Raw genomic sequence first — 22,992 nt, 5'->3', positions numbered from 1 at the left:
TTCTGCGAGACACCCACTTACAGTTAACAGTTCCAAATAGCCTCTTCTAAATTTGAGAATGAAGAAGAGTCTGATGTATCTCATCATTTTTTTTTTTTCATCATTTTTAATCAGACTCTTTCAACACATTCCCCATCTTAACTTTTGTTGATCATATTATCATTTTACTCTTCATCTGCAGCATGACCTCAAGGAAAAGATTAAACTGTTAGGTGAAATGATGAGGAACATCTGTGCATTTCCTCTGCTCCCTCTGTGACGAGTAGGGAGAACAGCTCTGCCAGTATCAGGTTTGTTTGATAGAATCTAAGCAATAATGCATCCTTGTAGGTATTACCCATTAGACTTCCTCTGAGCCCTTTCACATACAGTCCCTCCCCCCACTAGGTTAGATATCATTGAGATGGCAACAAACATGCCCCTGTTAGAAAGGAAACAGCCACATCCGGCTTATGAACGATATTGTCGAGTCATTTCTCCTGTGGCAGCCCTTCTAATACTCGGTTCCTTCTTTAGGGAGCAGGTGCAGAGCTGGTGGAAGCTTTCTCCTGCAAAAAGGCTCTTCCGGCTTGCACCTGCTGAGAGCTGAATCGATGTTCTCAGCCTGTGACCGTTCTGCCACTTTTAACCTAATTTACCAAGATGCACTTTACTTGCAAATTCAGAATGCGAGCCACCTGTGACCCAACAACCAGAAAAGAGACCATGCAATTTATATAAGTAGAGACCCTTGGTGTTGTAGCAATCAAGGTTCTTGTGGGTAGTCTTTTCCCTTTGCAGTGAGGCCTAACAAAGGATAAGATAGATAATTTCTACCTAAAATGACCTGCTGAAAAAGATCAAAATATCAAGGTACTCAGCTCTTCGTAAGTGTAATGTCATTAGTTATCACATTTCAGGGACTCAGAGTCACAAACAAATGACTAAACTGGTTGCACATAAAAGAGAACTCAGGTTTCCAGAGTCATGGTCTATTCCTTTTTTATGTCACTGAAAGTTACCATTTTTTCTCAAGTGTCCCCACAAAAACACTTGAAGTCATGGCATGGAGGAAGTTCATGAGTCCATGAATTAACTTGATAAATATTGTAAAACAGAGGAAAGAAAATTATACATTAGGCGATGGTTCTGATCCTCTTAATGTGGAGCCTGATGAGACTCAATTTTACTGTGAAATATGTCAACACAATAGAACAAGTCAACATGATGGTTTCTCTCCAATAAGAGTTTCTCCTTTGGAAATTATGTTCCCAACCTACTCCCAAATTTAGCAGGTCTAATAAATTCTCGGACTTTAGAATGAGTCCACCAGACAATATGAATGAATGAACTCATTTTTTTCTTACACAAGTCAGTAAGTCATATAAATAGGGTTATTGGGCGCTGCCCTGTGTCTCCACCCATACTTTTGGGTCAGATCCAGCAAAATAAAAGAAGTTTCCAGATGCCAAGTGATAAGCTACCATTGACCCAGACGGGTAGCCTTCTGGTTGGTTTGACTGTATGGGACTCAAGAACGTCACAAATACTCAAAACTATACTCAAACATATTCAACGTGTTGGTTCTGGCTAAGCAATACATTTACTTTCTACAGAAGATGGTCTCCCTTGTAGATTTTTAAGACACGTTTGTTTCACCTGACGATACCTGGAACGTCGCATGCTTTATTCTGATGGCACACCATTTCATCCAGCCAGGCTTCTGTCTGAGAATGTTTAATTTTCACCTTATTCTTAGAGCAAGTGCTTATTAAAAAGTAGGCCTAAAAATTTCTTACTTGAGTTGTCAGGGAGTCATTATTCTGTGGTAAATGGTGCAAAGAAAGTCATGTTGAAGAATGGGAAATATGCTTATTTTATGAAGTGAAATACAACACAATGAGATCTGTTTTACAACTACTGTGCTGCATTTAATTATCTTCCATTTTTACTTTAAAAACTCTGACAGTGAATTCACTTCCATTGGCTTCTAAGGGAGGTCAATAATCTTCATCCTTTGAAGGTCAGCCAGATTTCCTTCATGGGAAGCAGACTGCCACAGGTGATAGATTTTAAAAATCTGCCCAAATCAAAGCCACTAGGCAGAATAGAGTTAATATTTTCAGAGACTCATCGTGAAGACAGAGATGTCTGCCAGGCATCAAAATTAATGCGTCTGAATACGTGAAGTGGGTATCATGCTCACCATTAAATGATTATTGGAGTAAGTCATCAGGCATGTGTGTGATTTGTTGCCAAATCACTGGGAAAACAGAACTTTGAGTTCTGGGGAGGAAGGACCTGGGATGGCTCCATGGAAGAGCAGGACCCAAATGGGGCCTCGAGGGACTGGTGAGATTTTTTTTTTTTTTTAGGGGGAGGGGCACACTCAAGATGAAGAAGGTTTTGAGCAAACAAAATAATACACTACATCCTAGCAGGGTTTCTACTCAAAATGGTTCAGAAACAGGGATTGAAACAGAAAATGCTCAGTTCCGGGCTTGAAAGGATTGGGTCCATGCCTGAGAAGTCTCTCCCCATGGACTAAGAAAAGACTGGAATCTAAGACTGCTGAACATGTGGTTCCCAGGGTTAGAAATGTGTATCCCATAAGCCACCACCTTGTGAAAGCTCATGCCCGTCAGTGCCTGCACTATAACCTGAAGGCAGAACTGAGGCTGTCGGATGTCAGGGAGAGTCATTTATGATGAAAGAAGTGAGAGGCATAGGAGTTCCCTGGCGGTCCAGTGGTTAAGACTCCACGCTTTCACTGCAGGGGGCACAGGTTTGATCCCTGGTCGGGGAACAAGGATCCCGCATGCCGTGGCCGAAAAAAAAAAAAAGTGAGAGGGGCTAAGTTTCTTCTGAAACAGCACCAGGTGAAACAAGTTCATATTCCGGCCCCTGGACTGAACACACTTGGGCAGCTATCCCACCAGCAGTTCCTCGGGGGAGTTTCCTCACACTCCCTCTCAACTCATCTTTTTGCAGGCTGGGTTGTAATTTCTGATTGAGCAGCCCCAAGATTAAGGGAGAAAGTGCCTTGGAAAACAGCAAGGAAAGTCCAAATGTCACTGAAGAGTCTGGGCTGAGTAGAAAAACCAACTAAATGGAGTAGAAGCAAACAGCCCCTGAAGTGCTCTCCAGCTCCTTGAAGTCCAAACTCACAAAACTGAAACCCAGAGAGACGGAAGTCCGGACTTCCAAACCCTGGTTTCCTGTCTCAGAACGTGCATCTTCCCAGGGGTGACTTCTGGGCCGTGTACCCCTCAGGAAAGACCAAATTCTCTCCTAGCATGAGCCCGTACCCTACGAGACGCCTCAGGAAAATGGTCATCTCAGCACAGCGGGAAGCCCCCAGCATTTACACCACAAATACCCACAGTGAGAAGTGGAAAGATCCTTCCATTACATTTGGGTCTTGAACAAAGAGACCCTTAAGGTACTGCTTCCATGGAAAATTCCATCTTTAATAGGAGTCACCAGAAATGTGTATTAAAATCCCCAAAGGATGTTGTCCCCATACCCATGAGCAGCTTTGTTTGTAAGCGAAATGGGCAGAACCTGAGTGACCCTGGAAATACAAAACTGCTCAAAAAAATTTCTCCTCTACGTAGCTGCCCCAGAGCCAGAATATCTACCATTGGAGATTGGTTCCTTTGGATAAAGCATTATGCTAGGCATGGAGTCCCCTTAAAACACTCCCAGGACTATCGGCATCTTAAAGCCATCAACAACAGGATGTGAACTCACTTATCAGATGTCTATTCTAGGAGCACAAGCCTCTAGCAACTGGACTGGGGCAAGGGAGACAAGGAGAGTTAAGCAAGACCAGGAAAAGCATGAAGAATGAGTTCATGTAATGCATTATTTTGCCCAGGACCCCAAAAAAGAGGGGGTGGGGAAACAGGTTTTTCTAAAAGATTTACCTGTCACCAATGCGGCCTTCACCGGAGGTGATAATAAAGGTTATCGTTGGCTGATGTCCCTGGTGCCAGAGGAGTAAATGCAAACATTGTAATTAAATCTAATTTTGAATCAATGCAAATTAGATAGTGCAAGAGAACATTAACATAAAGCTCTCAGTGATTGACATGGTTCCATTCACCCTACAGGCCACCAGGCATAGAGGCATTAATGCCTTAACGCCAAATGTTGATATTTCTAAATCACTGTCTAACCTTCCCTCTGCCTCTCCCTCGCCACCCCTTAGCAATGGCATTTTAGTGACGTGGTTTCCTAGAGGGGATTATGCTTTTATTCTGAAGTCTCCTTTATAACAGTTTTTCTGCATTCTAAGGTAAACCATTAGCAATGCCCCCAGAAACACATGAAACTTTGAAAAGCCTGAAACAACATTCAAATTACATATTGAATTTTTCAGAGTAAGCGGTAACGTTCGGACGTATCAGGGAAGAACATTGCTAATTATCTTCTAATGCCTCCTCTCATGCAAGAAAATGAAATTGGGATGGGACTAGAAACAAGAAACAAAACATTTGCGGTGCTCTGGCTTCAGATTTTTCACCATAAATGGCAAGAAAGAAGAGCAGATGAATACAATCTTAGATGTTAGATTAGCATCCAATAAAGTTCTCCCATCCTCGTAGTGGACCATGGGTCCTGTGACCAAATAAAGCACTGTTTGTGAAGATTCACTCTGCAGTAACCCTCCTCTTTTTTAAAAAAAAAAAAAGCAAAGTTGTGCTTTCACCGTTGATTAAAATTGCTAATTTTCAATACAGTTGCCTCTCTGGACTTCATAAGCACATTGAAAATTGATCAGGTGCTTTAAGTAATCCAGAGGAAAAAAATGTGTCATGACAGGAGAACACAGAAGAGGGGCAGACCCTGTTGTGTAAGAGGAGGGGAAGCAGGGTCTTACTACCCAAGACCCCAGCCTGGAGATTGCTCTAACTAGAAGTAAAAGTATTGCAAGTGAAATGGCTTCCAGGAGTGAGATGCCCACCCCTCTAACCAGCCGTGAAATAGGAATGCATAGAAGATGCTCTTCTTTCTTCCCACCCGTAATCATCCAAGCATTTTCTCTCCAGGGAGACTCCTCAGCTTCCCAGCCTCCAGACCACCCTTCAGGTCCTAGGAGAAGGCCATGGGAAAGGACAGAGCCAGCTGCCTGGAGGATGGTTTGCGGGTGTGAGACTGCTTGGACATGCCCAAGAAAGACATCCTTAAGTCTCCTGCCCTTCCAACAAGGCTTCCCTACACAGGTTGACTCCACTACCAAAATATGAAATGATAGTATATGAACAATATACCTGTGGGAGGCTGAATAATGGCCCCCAAAGATATCAGGTCCTAGTCCCTGGAACCTGAAAATGTTACCTTATTTGGAATAAGGATCTTTACAGATATGAGTAAATTAATGATCTTGAGATGGGGTGTTATCCTTGATTATCCAGGTTGTCCCTAAATGCAATCTCAATTGTCCTCATAAGAGAGAGGTAAAGGAAAATTTGACACACAGAAGAGGAGGAAACAAAGCAACTACAGGGGCAGAGACTGGTGTGATGCGGGCACAAGTCAAGGAATGCTATTAGACACCAAAAGCTGGAAGAGACAAGGAACAGATTCTGCCTTAGAGTTGAGAGCTTTCAGAGGGTGTGAGGTCCCGCTGACAGCTTGATTTCAACCCAGTGATACTGATTTTGGACTTCTGGCCTCTTGATCTGTGAGAGAATAAATTACTGTTGTTTTAAGCCACCAAGTTTGTAGTAATTTGTTAAAGCAGTCATAGGAAATTAATGCAATACCCAAGCACTGGAGAGAATGCAGAAAAATAGAGTGTGTTAAAGACAGAATGTTATGAACTGAATTGTGTTCCCCTAAGATTCATATGCTGAAGCCCTAATCCCCAATGTGACTGTATTTGGAGATGGCAACATTTAAAGAGGTAATTAAGGTTAAATGAGGTCGTAAAGTAGACCCTAATCCAGTAGGATTTGTGGACTTATAAGAAGAGGGGAAATAAAACTCTCTCCCTCCCTCCCCCTACCTCTCTCACTCCACGCACAGAAAAGGCCATGTGGGGACACAGCAAGAAGGTGGCATCTGCAAGCCAAGGAGAGAGGCCTCAGGTAAAACCAGCCTCACTGGCACCCTCAGAACTGTGAGAAAACAAATCTCTGTGGTTTAAGCCATACAGTGTGTGGCACTTTGTTATGGCAGCTCAAGCAGTTAACAAAGAAGACTCCCTTTAAGAGTTAGGTTCTTCAAGGAAATAAAGCCAGGATGACCCCACCTCCCTGGATGTCAGTCTCCCCTGTAAGACAAGATTTATACTGAGTCAGTGGTGGCAAGGAAGGGCGAAACATTCCAGGCAGGAGACCAGCAGGAGCAAAGTCGAGGCCCGCATTAAGAGTTCTGGAAAGCTTCCCCTACAAGTGCACGAGAGAAAGCTGCTTTCACGCACCACATGTTTACACGGGGTAATGCGAAGTCTAATCAGACACAGGTGTGATGTCTTGGCCCATGGGGGAGGAGTCAGCTGCCTTCAGGAGGGTCACTGTCACTCACAATTGATTGCTGCTGGTGTAACACAAGTCAAGTGTGTGCACGGTGGGCAGACTTGGGGGAGATGGAGGGAAAGAAAGGATTTAAAACATGTTTTGAGGCTTGTTCCCAGCCCCAGATAGTATTTGATGTGGGCAGGGGCCAGATTATCCCTGTCATCCAGATAACAACGAAAGGGAAGCAGAGAAGACAGCAGAGGGGCCCTGAGTTATTGCTAGGAAGATATTCTTCAGTAGCTCTTTGCCTCAGAAGGGTTCCTTCCCGCACAAAAGCCAGGCAAGGTTAAATAGGCCTTCCCAGTATGCGAGGGCAAATCAAAGAAGCCAGAGGCATCACTGAGACCCAGGAGTGATGTGACAGGTGTTGTAGATACCCTTCAGGAAGCCGACTGGCAAAAAGACAGCCAGTGTGCTGGAGGTGGAGCCCTGCAGGGCAGTGCTTCCCACAACCCAGCTCACAAAGGAAATGGAGAGGTTAGAAGGACACCCTGGGGAAATGAGAGGGCTGATAGGCTGAGGCAGCGCCTCCCCACACCTGCCCCAGCTGCTACACAGTTAATGCCTCAGCGCCCTTGTAATGCACCTGACACCCAGCAGTTGGGTTGTGGGAAGTCCCACCCCAGAGTACCTGTCGTCATACTGGCCACCTGGCTACTTATGGGACCATGCTGGGCTCTTCCTGGGACTCAGAGTCCTGAGACCCACGTGGGCACAAGTGGGTGAGGAGAACATATGGTTCTAGAGGGGATACTGAACATGGCACAGGTGAGGCCTGACTGCCAGGTGGCAGGGGCAGCAGCAGCAAGGGCACAGTGAGCCCCTCGCCTGTGACAGTGGACAGGGAGGCTGGGAGGGCCGGGAGCCATCTGGTGAGCTGGGAAAGGGACCTAAACAGCAAAGCCTTCCATGCGACAAGAGGAGCAGAACTGAGACTGCTTCTGAACAACCGTGGCCAAAACGGTCTACCAGCATCATAGACCCCTGGAGAACATGGGGCAGAGAATGTACTCAAGTCTCTCCCACGGGAAACCAAACAGGCCATCTCAAACCTGTTGACCCATCTCACGACCTTCAGAGGTTAGTTGGCAGCCGGGTCCCCAGACCCCCACCTCACCTTCACTGAGCCGCTGGCTTCCACCACCACCATGCCACTGAAGCTGCCCTCAACAGAGTCACCAATGAACTCTGTTCCTAAAGTCACAGACATCTCCTATCCCACCTCCCTTCCTTCTCTGCAGGCTTTGACTCCACTGGACACTGCTTGTTCTCTCACACCCTCCTCCCCCTCTGACCGCCCCACTCTGGATCCTTCCTGGTTTCTCTTCTTCTATGTGCCCCGTCACTACTGAGCACCCGGGGTCATCCCTGTCCTTCTCTTTGTCCCTCAGTTTGGTTGCATAGCTTTAACTACCAGCTACTTACTGACGACTCCCAGATCTGTGTTTCCTGCCCAAACTCAACTCCTGGGCTTCATACCTGAATGTGTAACCAAGGACTGCACCTCTCTACCTGTTTGTCCTGCAGGAACCTCCAATTCGCCATATTCCAAACAGAGCTCACCATCACCAATAAATACGCTTCCATCCTCCTTCTCCTCTGCTAGTGAATGACACCACAGCCAGCTGCCTGAGATGAAAACCTGGGAATTGACTCTGCTCCCCAACCCCACAACCCTTCGCTTCTACCCCCTTAATATTCCTCATATCCAACCTCTTTTCTCCATTCCTACTGCCACTAACTTTCAGATCCTCGTCATTCCTCGCTTCTATTACAGAAACAGATTCCTAACGATTTTCCTGTCTTCAGTATGACCACTGCCAATGTATTTTGTTTCATTTTGTTGGTGGTGGATTTTTAAAAAGGCTTCAATCCTATTAGATGAAAGAATGAATAAATGCATTAAAAGTAGACAGTAAAATTAAAGCTCACCAGAAGAATTCTTTTTATTAGTCCATAAGATATAAATTCCACAAGAAATTAAGACTTCTCAGGAGCCTCAGCTGGATGAGGAAAATGCCATAAATTCTGAAAAAGCATTTTGGAGGAAAAGAAAACAAGGTACAATGCATGTCTCCAACGTATTCAAAGGCTGTAGAAACGAATAGGATTGAAACATTTAAAAAATATGTATACTTGCAAATGTTTCCATGGATCTGGTTTCTTTTACATATTTACACATTTTCATTATTTACCTTATAGAAGAATATAGCCCTAAAGAAATTTATTATTGTTTGCTACAATAAGATAGAGCCATTACAGCAAACTTTTAAATGTTGTCGGTTTAAAGAAGGACAAGAATGTGATCTGGGGCTGTAAGCAATCAGAGTCCTGAACAAGCCTAAACAAACATTTTTAATCAGTGTTACTGCTTTATGAAATTTTTAAGCTGACACTTAAGAGACGCTAATGTATAAGTTGGCACACACACACACACACACACAAAATCCTGTCACCTTTACCATACATTATCTAAATGTGCTCAAGCAAATGCATTTCAAATGCCCTACCCTGCTGCTGCATGAACACATGCAGGACAGGAACACAGGAAGGACAGGAAGTCAGCAGTAACTGATTTTGTGTCCTAATTGGTGGCACTGGCTATTTATAGAACAGCCAAATAGTGTCAGGAATAAAGACATAAATTATTCATAATAACCAAGAAGAACAACATGTAAAAATTGACTGTACTGTCTCCTGGTAGAAAGCAAAAACTGAATCTTAGGCTATCCAAATATTTTTAAATGATAGAAAAGGTGATTTTAGTTTAGTAGCTTTCTATATTGAAAATGTAGACCCACAGCCATTGAATTATTACACGTAACACCCCATTATCTCATCCAACACCACAGCTGTCACAAGTCACAGGACACTTGATCCACAGGCAAGTTATGATTGAAAGAGCTAAGTTCTAACCACAGACAGGAATACACAACAGGGCATCTAAAAGAATTCCCACTTGTGCCGTCCTGGGCATCTTGGTATTCTCAGCATATGATGACCTGATTGTCCGGATGCCAGATTTGAGAATGAGGGTAAGTAATCCTGGACTCTCTTTCCTGTATCAAATATGGGGCTCTTTGTTTCGTGAGTTTCAAAGTTCCTAAAGCAAGGGACAAATTCTATGTAAACATACTGCCTATACATTAAAACAATATGTTCATCAGTTGTGTGTGCGTATTTGTCGTGTGGTATATATGTGGAGAAAAACAGAGAAAGAGAGAGAGTGTGTGTGTGACACAGAAAGAAAGAGAATGACAGACTAAGACAGGCAGATGATCAAAGAGACAAAGAGAAAGGGTGGAAATATTTATCTGCTTGAAAAGAAGTTGAGGGGTACACAACACTATGAAGCATAAGTTGATTTTTGAAAAGGAGACAAGAAAGAAAGAGCAACCTAAATAAGCAGAAAACATACAGGAAAGCACAACCCTTAAAAGAGATAGGAGAGGAGTAGGGGAAAGATGGCGGAAGAGTAAGACGCGGAGATCACCTTCCTCCCCACAGATACAGTAGAAATACATCTACACGTGGAACTGCTCCTACAGAACACCCACTGAACGCTGGCAGAAGACGTCAGACCTCCCAAAAGGCAAGAAAATCCCCATGTACTTGGGTAGGGCAAAAGAAAAAAGAAATAACAGAGACAAAAGAATAGGAACGGGACCTGCACCAGTGGGAGGGAGCCGTGAAGGAGGAAAGGTTTCCACACACTAGGAAGCCCCTTCGCGGGCGGAGACTGCGGGTGACGGAGGGGGGAGCTTCAGAGCCACGGAGGAGAGCGCAGCCACCGGGGTGCGGAGGGCAAAGCAGAGAGATTCCCGCACAGAGGCTCGGCGCCGAGCAGCACTCACCAGCCCGAGAGGCTTGTCTGCTCACCCGCCGGGGCGGGCGGGGGCTGGGAGCTGAGGCTCGGGCTTCGGTCGGATCGCAGGGAGAGGACTGGGGTTGGCGGCGTGAACACAGCCTGAGGGGGCTAGTGCACCACGGCTAGCCGGGAGGGAGTCCGGGAAAAAGACTGCAGCTGCCGAAGAGGCAAGAGACTTTTTCTTGCCTCTTTGTTTCGCGGCGCGCAAGGAGAGGGGATTCTGAGCGCCGCTTAAACGAACTCCAGAGACGGGCGCGAGCCGCGGCTATCAGCACGGACCCCAGAGGCGGGCGCGAGCCGCGGCTATCAGCGCGGACCCCAGAGGCGGGCATGAGACGCTAAGGCTGCTGCTGCCGCCACCAAAAAGCCTGTGTGCAAGCACAGGTCACTCTCCACACCGCCCCTCCCGGGAGCCAATGCAGCCCGCCAGGCCAGGCTCCCGTGATCCGGGGTCAACTTCCCCGGGAGAACGCACGGCGCACCTCAGGCTGCTGCAACGTCATGCCGGCCTCTGCCGCCGCAGGCTCGCCCCGCCTCCTCCGTACCGCTCCCTCCCCCCGGCCTGACTGAGCCAGAGCCCCCGAATCAGCTGCTCCTTTAACCCCGTTCTGTCTGGGTGGGGAACAGACGCCCTCAGGCGACCTACATGGAGAGGCGGCTCCAAATCCAAAGCTGAACCCCGGGAGCTGTACGAACAAAGAAGAGAAAGGGAAATCTCTCCCAGCAGCCTCAGAAGCAGCAGATTAAAGCTCCACAAACAACTTGATGTGCCTGCATCTGTTGAATACCTGAATAGACGACGAATCATCCCAAATTCAGGAGGTGGACTTTGGGAGCAGGATATATTAATTTTTCCCCTTTTCCTTTTTTTGTGAGTGTATATGTGTATGCTTCTGGGTGAGATATTGTCTGTATAGCTTTGCTCTCACCGTTAGTCCTAGGGTTAGGTCCGTCCGTTTTTTTTTTGTTTGTTTTTTTTGGGTATTTTTTGTTTTTTTTTTTTACTTAAAAAAATTTTTTCCCCTAATAAATGTTTTCTTAATAATATTTTCCTTATTTTCTATTTTTAAAAAATTTAAAAAAAATTTTTTAATAAGTTTTTTCATATTTATTTTAAAAAATTTAAAAAAAATTTTCTTAATAATTTTTTCTTATTTCTTATTATAAAAAATTAATAAATCTATTTTTAAAAATTAAAAAAATTTTTTTCTTAATAAATTTATTCTTAATAATTTTTTCTTATTTTTTATTATAATTGCTTTACTTTATTTTATTTTATCCTCTTTCTTTCTTTCTTTCCATTTTTTCTCCCTTTTATTCTGAGCCGTCTGGATGAAAGGCTCTTGGTGCTCCAGCCAGGCATCAGGGCTGTGCCTCTGAGGTGGGAGAGCCAACCTCAGGACACTGGTCCACAAGAGACCTCCCAGCTCCACGTAATACCAAACGGCGAAAATCTCTCAGAGATCTCCATCTCAACATCAAGACCCAGCTTCACTCAACGACCAGCAAGCTACAGTGCTGGACACCCTATGCCAAACAACTAGCAAGACAGGAACACAGCCCCATCCATTAACAGAGAGGCTGCCTAAAATCATAATAAGGCCACAGACACCCCCAAAACACACCACCAGACGTGGACGTGCCCACCAGAAAGACAAGATCCAACCTCATCCACCAGAACACAGGCACTAGTCCCCTCCACCAGGAAGCCTACACAACCCACGGAACCAACCTTAGCCACTGGGGACAGATACCAAAAACAACGGGAACTACGAACCTGCAGCCTGTGAAAAGGACACCCCAAACACAGTAAGATAAGCAAAATGAGAAGACAAAAAAACACACAGCAGGTGAAGGAGCAGGGTCAAAACACACCAGACCTAACAAATAAAGAGGAAATAGGCAGTCTACCTGAAAAAGAATTCAGAATAATGATAGTAAAGATGATCCAAAATCTTGGAAATAGAATAGACAAAATGCAAGAAACATTTAACAAGGACGTAGAAGAACTAAAGAGGAACCAAGCAATGATGAAAAACACAATACATGAAATTAAAAATACTCTAGACGGGATCAATAGCAGAATAACTGAGGCAGAAGAACGGATAAGTGACCTGGAAGATAAAATAGTGGAAATAACTACTGCAGAGCAGAATAAAGAAAAAAGAATGAAAAGAACTGAGGACAGCCTCAGAGACCTCTGGGACAACATTAAACGCACCAACATTCGAATTATAGGGGTCCCAGAAGAAGAAGAGAAAAAGAAAGGGACTGAGAAAATATTTGAAGAGATTATAGTTGAAGACTTCCCTAATATGGGAAAGGAAATAGTTAATCAAGTCCTGGAAGCACAGAGAGTCCCATACAGGATAAATCCAAGGAGAAACACACCAAGACACATATTAATCAAACTATCAAAAATTAAATATAAAGAAAACATATTAAAAGCAGCAAGGGAAAAACAACAAATAACACACAAGGGAATCCCCATAAGGTTAACAGCTGATCTTTCAGCAGAAACTCTGCAAGCCAGAAGGGAGTGGCAGGATATACTTAAAGTGATGAAGGAGAAAAACCTACAACCAAGGTTACTCTACCCAGCAAGGATCTCATTCAGATTTGATGGAGAAATTAAAACCTTTACAGACAAGCAAAAGCTGAGAGAGTTCAGCACCACCAAACCAGCTTTACAACAAATGCCAAAGGAACTTCTCTAGGCAAGAAACACAAGAGAAGGAAAACACCTACAATAACAAACCCAAAACATTTAAGAAAATGGGAATAGGAACATACATATCGATAATTACCTTAAATGTAAATGGATTAAATGCTCCCACCAAAAGACACAGACTGGCTGAATGGATACAAAAACAAGACCCATATATATGCTGTCTACAAGAGACCCACTTCAGACTTAGAGACACATACAGACTGAAAGTGAGGGGATGGAAAAAGATATTCCATGCAAATGGAAATCAAAAGAAAGCTGGAGTAGCAATTCTCATATCAGACAAAATAGACTTTAAAATAAAGGCTATTACAAGAGACAAAGAAGGACACTATATAATGATCAAGGGATCGATCCAAGAGGAAGGTATAACAATTGTAAATATTTATGCACCCAACATAGGAGCACCTCAATACATAAGGCAAATACTAACAGCCATAAAAGGGGAAATCGACAGTAACACAATCATAGTAGGGGACTTTAACACCCCACTTTCACCAATGGACAGATCATCCAAAATGAAAATAAATAAGGAAACACAAGCTTTAAATGATACATTAAACAAGATGGATTTAATTGATATTTATAGGACATTCCACCCAAAAACAACAGAATACACATTTTTCTCAAGTGCTCATGGAACATTCTCCAGGATAGATCATATCTTCGGTCACAAATCAAGCCTTGGTAAATTTAAAAAAATTGAAATCGTATCAAGTATCTTTTCCGACCACAACACTATGAGACTAGATATCAATTACAGGAAAAGATCTGTAAAAAATACAAACACATGGAGGCTACACAATACACTACTTAATAACGAAGTGATCACTGAAGAAATCAAAGGGGAAATCAAAAAATACCTAGAAACAAATGACAATGGAGACACGACGACCCAAAACCTATGGGATGCAGCAAAAGCAGTTCTAAGAGGGAAGTTTATAGCAATACAAGCCTACATCAAGAAACAGGAAACATCTCGAATAAACAACCTAACCTTGCACCTAAAGCAAATAGAGAAAGAAGAACAAAAAAACCCCAAAGCTAGCAGAAGGAAAGAAATCATAAAGATCAGATCAGAAATAAATGAAAAAGAAATGAAGGAAACAATAGCAAAAATCAATGAAACTAAAAGCTGGTTCTTTGAGAAGATAAACAAAATTGATAAACCATTAGCCAGACTCATCAAGAGAAAAAGGGAGAAGACTCAAATCAATAGAATTAGAAATGAAAAAGGAGAAGTAACCACTGACACTGCAGAAATACAAACGATCATGAGAGATTACTACAAGCAACTCTATGCCAATAAAATGGACAAACTGGAAGAAATGGACAGATTCTTAAAAATGCACAACCTGCCGAGACTGAACCAGGAAGAAATAGAAAATATGAACAGACCAATCACAAGCACTGAAATTGAAACTGTGATTAAAAATCTTCCAACACACAAAAGCCCAGGACCAGATGGCTTCACAGGCGAACTCTATCAAACATTTAGAGAAGAGCTAACACCTATCCTTCTCAAACTCTTCCAAAATATTGCAGAGGGAGGAACACTCCCCAACTCATTCTACGAGGCCACCATCACCCTGATACCAAAACCACACAAAGATGTCACAAAGAAAGAAAACTACAGGCCAATATCACTGATGAACATAGATGCAAAAATCCTCAACAAAATACTAGCAAACAGAATCCAACAGCACATTAAAAGGATTATACACCATGATCAAGTGGGGTTTATTCCAGGAATGCAAGGATTCTTCAATATACAAATCAATCAACGTGATACATCATATTAACAAACTGAAGGAGAAAAACCATATGATCATCTCAATAGATGCAGAGAAAGCTTTCGACAAAATTCAACACCCATTTATGATAAAAGTCCTGCAGAAAGTAGGCATAGAGGGAACTTTCCTCAACATAATAAAGGCCGTATATGACAAACCCACAGCCAACATTGTCCTCAATGGTGAAAAACTGAAACCATTTCCACTAAGATCAGGAACAAGACAAGGTTGCCCACTCTCACCACTATTATTCAACATAGTTTTGGAAGTGTTAGCCACAGCAATCAGAGAAGAAAAAGAAATAAAAGGAATCCAAATCGGAAAAGAAGAAGTAAAGCTGTCACTGTTTGCAGATGACATGATACTATACATAGAGAATCCTAAAGATGCTACCAGAAAACTACTAGAGCGAATCAATGAATTTGGTAAAGTAGCAGGATACAAAATTAATGCACAGAAATCTCTTGCATTCCTATATACTAATGATGAAAAATCTGAAAGTGAAATTAAGAAAACACTCCCGTTTACCACTGTAACAAAAAGAATAAAATATCTAGGAATAAACCTACCTAAGGAGACAAAAGACCTGTATGCAGAAAATTATAGGACACTGATGAAAGAAATTAAAGATGATACAAATAGATGGAGAGATATACCATGTTCTTGGATTGGAAGAATCAACATTGTGAAAATGACTCTGCTACCCAAAGCAATCTACAGATTCAATGCAATCCCTATCAAACTACCACTGGCATTTTTCACAGAACTAGAACAAAAAATTTCACAATTTGTATGGAAACACAAAAGACCCCGAATAGCCAAAGCAATCTTGAGAACGAAAAATGGAGCTGGAGGAATCAGGCTCCCTGACTTCAGACCATATTACAAAGCTACAGTAATCAAGACAGTTTGGTACTGGCACAAAAACGGAAATATAGATCAATGGAACAGGATAGAAAGCCCAGAGATAAGCCCACACACATATGGTCACCTTATCTTTGATAAAGGAGGCAAGCATATACAGTGGAGAAAAGACAGTCTCTTCAATAAGTGGTGCTGGGAAAATTGGACAGGTACATGTAAAAGTATGAAATTAGAACACTCCCTGACACCATACACAAAAATAAACTCAAAATGGATTAAAGACCTAAGTGTAAGGCCAGACACTATCAAACTCTTAGAGGAAAACATAGGCAGAACACTCTATGACATAAATCACAGCAAGATCCTTTTTGACCCAGCTCCTAGAGAAATGGAAATAAAAACACAAATAAACAAATGGGACCTAATGAAACTTAAAAGCTTTTGCACAGCAAAGGAAACCATAAACAAGACCAAAAGACAACCCTCAGAATGGGAGAAAATATTTGCAAATGAAGCAACTGACAAAGGATTAATCTCCAAGATTTACAAGCAGCTCATGCAGCTCAATAACAACAAAACAAACAACCCAATCCAAAAATGGGCAGAAGACCTAAATAGACATTTCTCCAAAGAAGATATACAGATTGCCAACAGACACATGAAAGAATGCTCAACATCATTAATCATTAGAGAAATGCAAATCAAAACTACAATGAGGTATCATCTCACACCGGTCAGAATGGCCATCATCAAAAAATCTAGAAACAATAAATGCTGGAGAGGGTGTGGAGAAAAGGGAACACTCTTGCACTGTTGGTGGGAATGTAAATTGATACAGCCACTATGGAGAACAGTATGGAGGTTCCTTAAAAAACTAAAAATAGAACTACCATACGACCCAGCAATCCCACTACTGGGCATATACCCTGAGAAAACCATAATTCAGAAAGAGTCATGTACCAAAATATTCATTGCAGCTCTGTTTACAATAGCCAGGACATGGAAGCAACCTAGGTGTCCATCATCGGATGAATGGATAAAAGAAGATGTGGCACATATATACAATGGAATATTACTCAGCCATAAAAAGAAATGAAATGGAGGTATTTGTAATGAGGTGGATGGAGTTAGAGTCTGTCATACAGAGTGAAGTAAGTCAGAAAGAGAAAAACAAATACAGTATGCTAACACATATATATGGAATCTAAGGAAAAAAAAAAATGTCATGAAGAACCTAGTGGCAAGACGGGAACAAAGACACAGACCTACTAGAGAATGGACTTGAGGATATGGGGAGGGGGAGGGGTGAGATGTGACAGGGCGAGAGAGTGTCATGGACATATATACACTACCAAATGTAAAATAGATAGCTACTGGGAAGCAGCCGCATAGCACAGGGAGATCAGCTCGGTGCTTTGTGACCACCTAGAGGGGTGGGATAGGGAGGGTGGGAGGGAGGGAGATGCAAGAGGGAAGAGATATGGGAACATATGTATACGTATAACTGACTCACTTGGTTATAAAGCAGAAACTAACACACCATTGTAAAGCAATTATACTTCAATAAAGATGTTTAAAAAAAAAAAAAGATAGGAGAGGGGTGCCTTCAAGATGGCGGAGGAGTAAGACGTGGACATCACCTTCCTCCCCACAAATACATCCAAACTTCATCTACATGTGGAACAACTCCTACAGAACACCTACTGAATGCTGGCAGAAGACCTCAGACTTCCCAAAAGGCAAGAAACTCCCCACGTACCTGGGTAGGGCAAAAGAAAAAAGGAAAAACAGAGACAAAAGAATAGGGACGGGACCTGCACCACTGGGAGGGAGCTGTGAAGGAGGAAAGGTCTCCACACACTAGGAAGCCCCTTCAATGGTGGAGACTGCGGGTGGCGGAGGGGGGAAGCTTTGGAGCCACAGAGGGGAGCACAGCAATAGGGGCATAGAGTGCAAAGTGGAGAGATTCCCGCACAGAGGATTGGTGCCGACCAGCACTCACCAGCCCGAGAGGTTTGTCTGCTCACCTGCCGGGCGGGTGGGGGCTGGGAGCTGAGGCTCCGGCTTCGGAGGTCAGATCCCAGGGAGAGGACTGGGGTTGGCTGCGTGAACACAGCCTGACGGGGGCTAATGAGCCACAGCTAGCCGGAAGGGAGTCCGGGAAAAACTCTGGACCTGCCTAAGAGGCAAAAGACCATTGTTTCAGGGTGCGTGAGGAGAGGGGATGCAGAGCACCCCCTAAACGAGCTCCACAGACAGGCGTGAGCCACGGCTATCAACACGGACCCCAGACATGGGCATGAAACACTAAGGCTGCTGCTACAGCCACCAGGAAGCCTGTGTGCAAGCACAGGTCACTATCCACACCTCCCCTCCTGGGAGCCTGTGCAGCCCGCCACTGCCAGGGTCCTGTGATCCAGGGACAACTTCCCCGGGAGAACACATGGTGCACCTCAGGCTGTTGCAACGTCACGCTGGACTCTGCCGCCACAGGCTCGCCCCGCATTCCATACCCATCCCTCCTCCTGGCCTGAGTGAGCCAGAGCTCCCTAATAAGCCGCTCCTTTCACCCTGCCTTGTCTGGGTGGGGAACAGACGCCCTCAGGTGACCTACAGGCAGAGGCGGGGCCAAATCCAAAGCTGAACCCCAGGAGCTGTGCGAACAAAGAAGAGAAAGGGAAATAACTCTGTGCAGCCTCAGGAGCAGCGGATTAAATTGCCACAATCAACTTGATGTACCCTGCATCTGTGGAATACCTGAACAGACAACGAATCATCCCAAAATTGAGGCAGTGGACTTTGGTAGCAACTGTAGACTTGGGGTTTGCTTTCTGCATCTAATTTGTTTTTGGTTTTATGTTTATCTTAGTTTAGTATTTAGAGCTTATTATCATTGGTAGATTTGTTTATTGATTTGGTTGCTCTCTTCCTTTTTTAATTTTTATATATATATATTTTTTTTTCCCTTTTTCTCTTTTTGTGAGTGTGTACGTGTACGCTTCTTTGTGTGAGTTTGTCTGTATAGCTTTGCTTTTGCCGTTTGTCCTAGGGTTCTGACTGTCCGTTTTTTGTTTTTTGGGTTTTTTTTAGTACAGTTTTTAGCACTTGTTATCACTGGAGAATTTGTTTCTTGGTTTGGTTGCTCTCTTTCATTCTCTCTTTCTTTTTTTTTATTACTTTTTTATTTTTTTTATTTTTAATAATATTTTTCTATTTTAATAACTTAATTTTATTCTTTCTTCCTTCCTTCCTTCCTCTCTCTCTCTCTCCCTCTCTCTCTCTCTCTCTCCCCCTCCCTCCCTCCCTCCTTCGCTCTCTCTCTCTCTTTCTTTCTTTCTTTTTTTCTCTCCCTTTTCTTCAGAGCCGTGTGGCTGACAGGATCTTGGTGCTCTGGCCAGGTGCCAGGCCTGAGCCTCTGAGGTGGGAAATCAGAGTTCAGGACATTGGTCCACCAGAGACCTCCCGGCCCCATGTAATATCAAACAGTGAAAGCTCTCCCAAAGATCTCCACCTCAAGACTAAGACACAGCTCCACCACTAAACCACCAGCAAGCTACAGTGCTGGACGCCCGACGCCAAACAACTAGCAAGAGAGGAACACAAACCCACCCATTAGCAGAGAGGCTGCCTAAAATCATAATAAGTTCACAGACACCCAAAAACACACCACCGGATGTGGTCCTGCCCACCAGAAAGACAAGATCCAGCCTCAACCACCAGAACACAGGCACCAGTCCCCTCCACCAAGAAGCCTACACAACCCACTGAAACAACCTTAGCCACTGGGGGCAGAGACCAAAAAGAATGGGAACTATGAACTTGCAGTCTGTGAAACAGAGACCCCAAACACAGTACGTCAACCAAAATGAGAAGACAGAGAAATACATGGCAGATGAAGAAGCAAGGTGAAAACCCACCAGACCAAACAAATGAAGAGGAAATAGGCAGTCTACCTGAAAAAGAATTCAGAGTGATGATAATAAAGATGATCCAAAATCTTGGAAATAGAATGGAGGAAATACAAGAAACGCTTAAAGAGGAACTAGAAGAATTAAAGAACAAAAAGCAATGATGAACAACACAATAAATGAAATTAAAAATTCTCTAGAAGGAATCAATAGCAGAATAACTGAGGCAGAAGAACAGATAAGTGACCTGGAAGATAAAATAGTGGAAATAACTACCACAGAGCAGAATAAAGAAAAAAGAATGAAAAGAATTGAGAACAGTCTCAGAGACTTCGGGGACAACATTAAATGCACCAACATTGAAATTATAGGGGTCCCAGAAGAAGAAGAGAAAAAGAAAGGGACTGAGAAAATATTTGAAGAGATTATAGTTGAAAACTTCCCTAACATGGGAAAGGAAATAGTTAATCAAGTCCAGGAAGCACAGAGAGTCCCAGACAGGATAAATCCAAGGAGAAACACGCCAAGACACATATTAATCAAACTATCAAAAATTAAATACAAAGAAAAAATATTAAAAGCAGCAACAGAAAAGCAACAAATAACATACAAGGGAATCCCCATAAGGTTAACAGCTGATCTTTCAGCAGAAACTCTGCAAGCCACAAGGGGGTGGCAGGACATATTTAAGATGATGAAAGGGAAAAACCTACAACCAAGATTACTCTGCCCAGCAAGAACCTCATTCAGATTAGACAGAGAAATTAAAACCTTTACAGATAAGCAAAAGCTAAGAGAATTCAGCACCACCAAACCAGCTCTACAACAAATGCTAAAGGAACTTCTCTAGGCAGGAAACACAAGAGAAGGAAAAGACCTACAATAACAAACCCAAAACAATTAAGAAAATGGTAATAGGAACATGCATATCGATAACTACCTTAAACGTAAATGGATTAAATGCTCCAAACAAAAGACAAAGACTGGCTGAATGGATACAGAAACAAGAGCCGTACTTCTACTGTCTACAAGAGACCCACTTCAGACCTAGGGACACATACAGACTGAAAGTGAGGGGATGGAAAAAGATATTCCATGCAAATGGAAATCAAAAGAAAGCTGGGGTAGCAATACTCATATCAGACAAAATAGACTTTAAAATAAAGACCATTACAAGAGACAAAGAAGCACACTACATAATGATCAAGAGATCAATCCAAGAAGAAGATATAACAATTGTAAATATTTATGCACCCAACATAGGAGCACCTCAATACATAAGGCAAATGTTAACAGCCATAAAAGGGGAAATCGACAGTAACACAATCATAGTAAGGGACTTTAGCACCCCACTTTCACCAATGGACAGACCATCCAAAATGAAAATAAATAAGGAAACACAAGCTTTAAATGATACATTAAACAAGATGGACTTAACTGATATTTATAGGACATTCCATCCAAAAACAACAGAATACACTTTTTTCTCAAGGGCTCATGGAATATTCTCCAGGATAGATCATATCTTGTGTCACAAATCAAGCCTTGGTAAATTTAAGAAAATTGAAATCATATCAAGCATCGTTTCTGACCACAGTGCTATGAGATTAGAAATCAATTACAGGGAAAAAAACGTAAAAAACACAAACACATGGAGGCTAAACAATACACACTAAATAACCAAGAGATCACTAAAGAAATCAAGGAGGAAATCAAAAAATACCTAGAAACAAATGACAATGAAGACACGATGACCCAAAACCTATGGGATGCAGCAAAAGCAGTTCTAAGAGGGAAGTATATAGCAATACAAGCAATACAATCCTACCTCAGGAAACAAGAAACATCTCAAATAAACAACCTAACCTTACACCTAAAGCAATTAGAGAAAGAAGAACAAAAAAACCCAAAGTTAGCAGAAGGAAAGAAGTCATAAAGATCAGATCAGAAATAAATGAAGGAAACAAGAGCAAAGATCAATAAAACTAAAAGCTGGTTCTTTGAGAAGGTAAACAAAATTGATAAACCATTAGCCAGACTCAACAAGAAAAAAAGGGAGAAGACTCAAATCAACAGGATTAGAAATGAAAAAGGAGAAGTAACAACTGCCACTGCAGAAATACAAAGGCTCATGAGAGATTACTACAAGCAACTATATGCCAATAAAATGGACAACCTGGAAGAAATGGACAAATTGTTAGAAAAGCACAACCTTCTGAGACTGAACCAGGAAAAATAGAAAATATAAACAGACCAATCACAAGCACTGAAATTGAAACTGTGATTAAAAATCTTCCAACAGGGCTTCCCTGGTGGCGCAGTGGTTGAGAATCTGCCTGCCAATGCAGGGGACACGGGTTCGAGCCCTGGTCTGGGAAGATCCCACATGCCGCGGAGCAGCTGGGCCCGTGAGCCACAATTACTGAGCCTGCGCGTTTGGAGCCTGTGCTCCGCAACAAGAGAGGCCGCGATAGTGAGAGGCCCACGCACTGCGATGAAGAGTGGCCCCCGCTTGCCACAACTAGAGAAAGCCCTTGCACAGAAACGAAGACCCAACACAGCCATAAATAAATAAATAAATAAATAAAAGAGTCATGTACCACAATATTCATTGCAGCTCTACTTACAATAGCCAGGACACAGAAGCAACTTAGGTGTCCGTTAACAGATGAATGGATAAAGACGATGTGGCACATATATACAATGGAATATTACTTAGCCATAAAAAGAAATGAAATTGAGTTAATTGTAGCGAGGTGGATGGACCTAGAGACTATCATACAGAGTGAGGTAAGTCAGAAAGAGAAAAACAAATACCGTATGCTAACATATATATGGAACCTAAAAAAAAAACGTTCTGAAGAACCTAGGGGCAGAACAGGAATAAAGATGCAGACATAGAGAATGGACTTGAGGACATGGGACATAGAGAATGGTTCGAGGACATGGGGAGGGGGAAGGGTAAGCTGGGATGAAGTGAGAGTGGCATGGACATATATACACTACCAAATGTAAAATAGATAAGTAGTGGGAAGCAGCCGTATAGCACAGGGAGATCAGCTCGGTGTTTTGTGTTCACCTAGAGGGGTGGGATAGGGAGGGTGGGAGGGAGACGCAAGAGGGTGGAGATATGGGGATGTATGTATATGTATAGCTGATTCACTTTGTTATGCAGCAGAAACTAACACACCATTGTAAAGCAATTATACTCCAATAAAGATGTTAAAAAAAAAAAAAGAGAAATAGGAGAAATTACAAATAAAAGCAAGAGTGCCTTAATAGGAATGAAAATAAGGTGACCCCAAGGCAGACTGTCCCTAGGGTG

Source organism: Eubalaena glacialis, chromosome 14 (assembly GCF_028564815.1).
Source record: "Eubalaena glacialis isolate mEubGla1 chromosome 14, mEubGla1.1.hap2.+ XY, whole genome shotgun sequence".
Lineage (NCBI taxonomy): Eukaryota > Metazoa > Chordata > Mammalia > Artiodactyla > Balaenidae > Eubalaena > Eubalaena glacialis.
Note: the sequence above shows the minus strand (reverse complement) of the source record.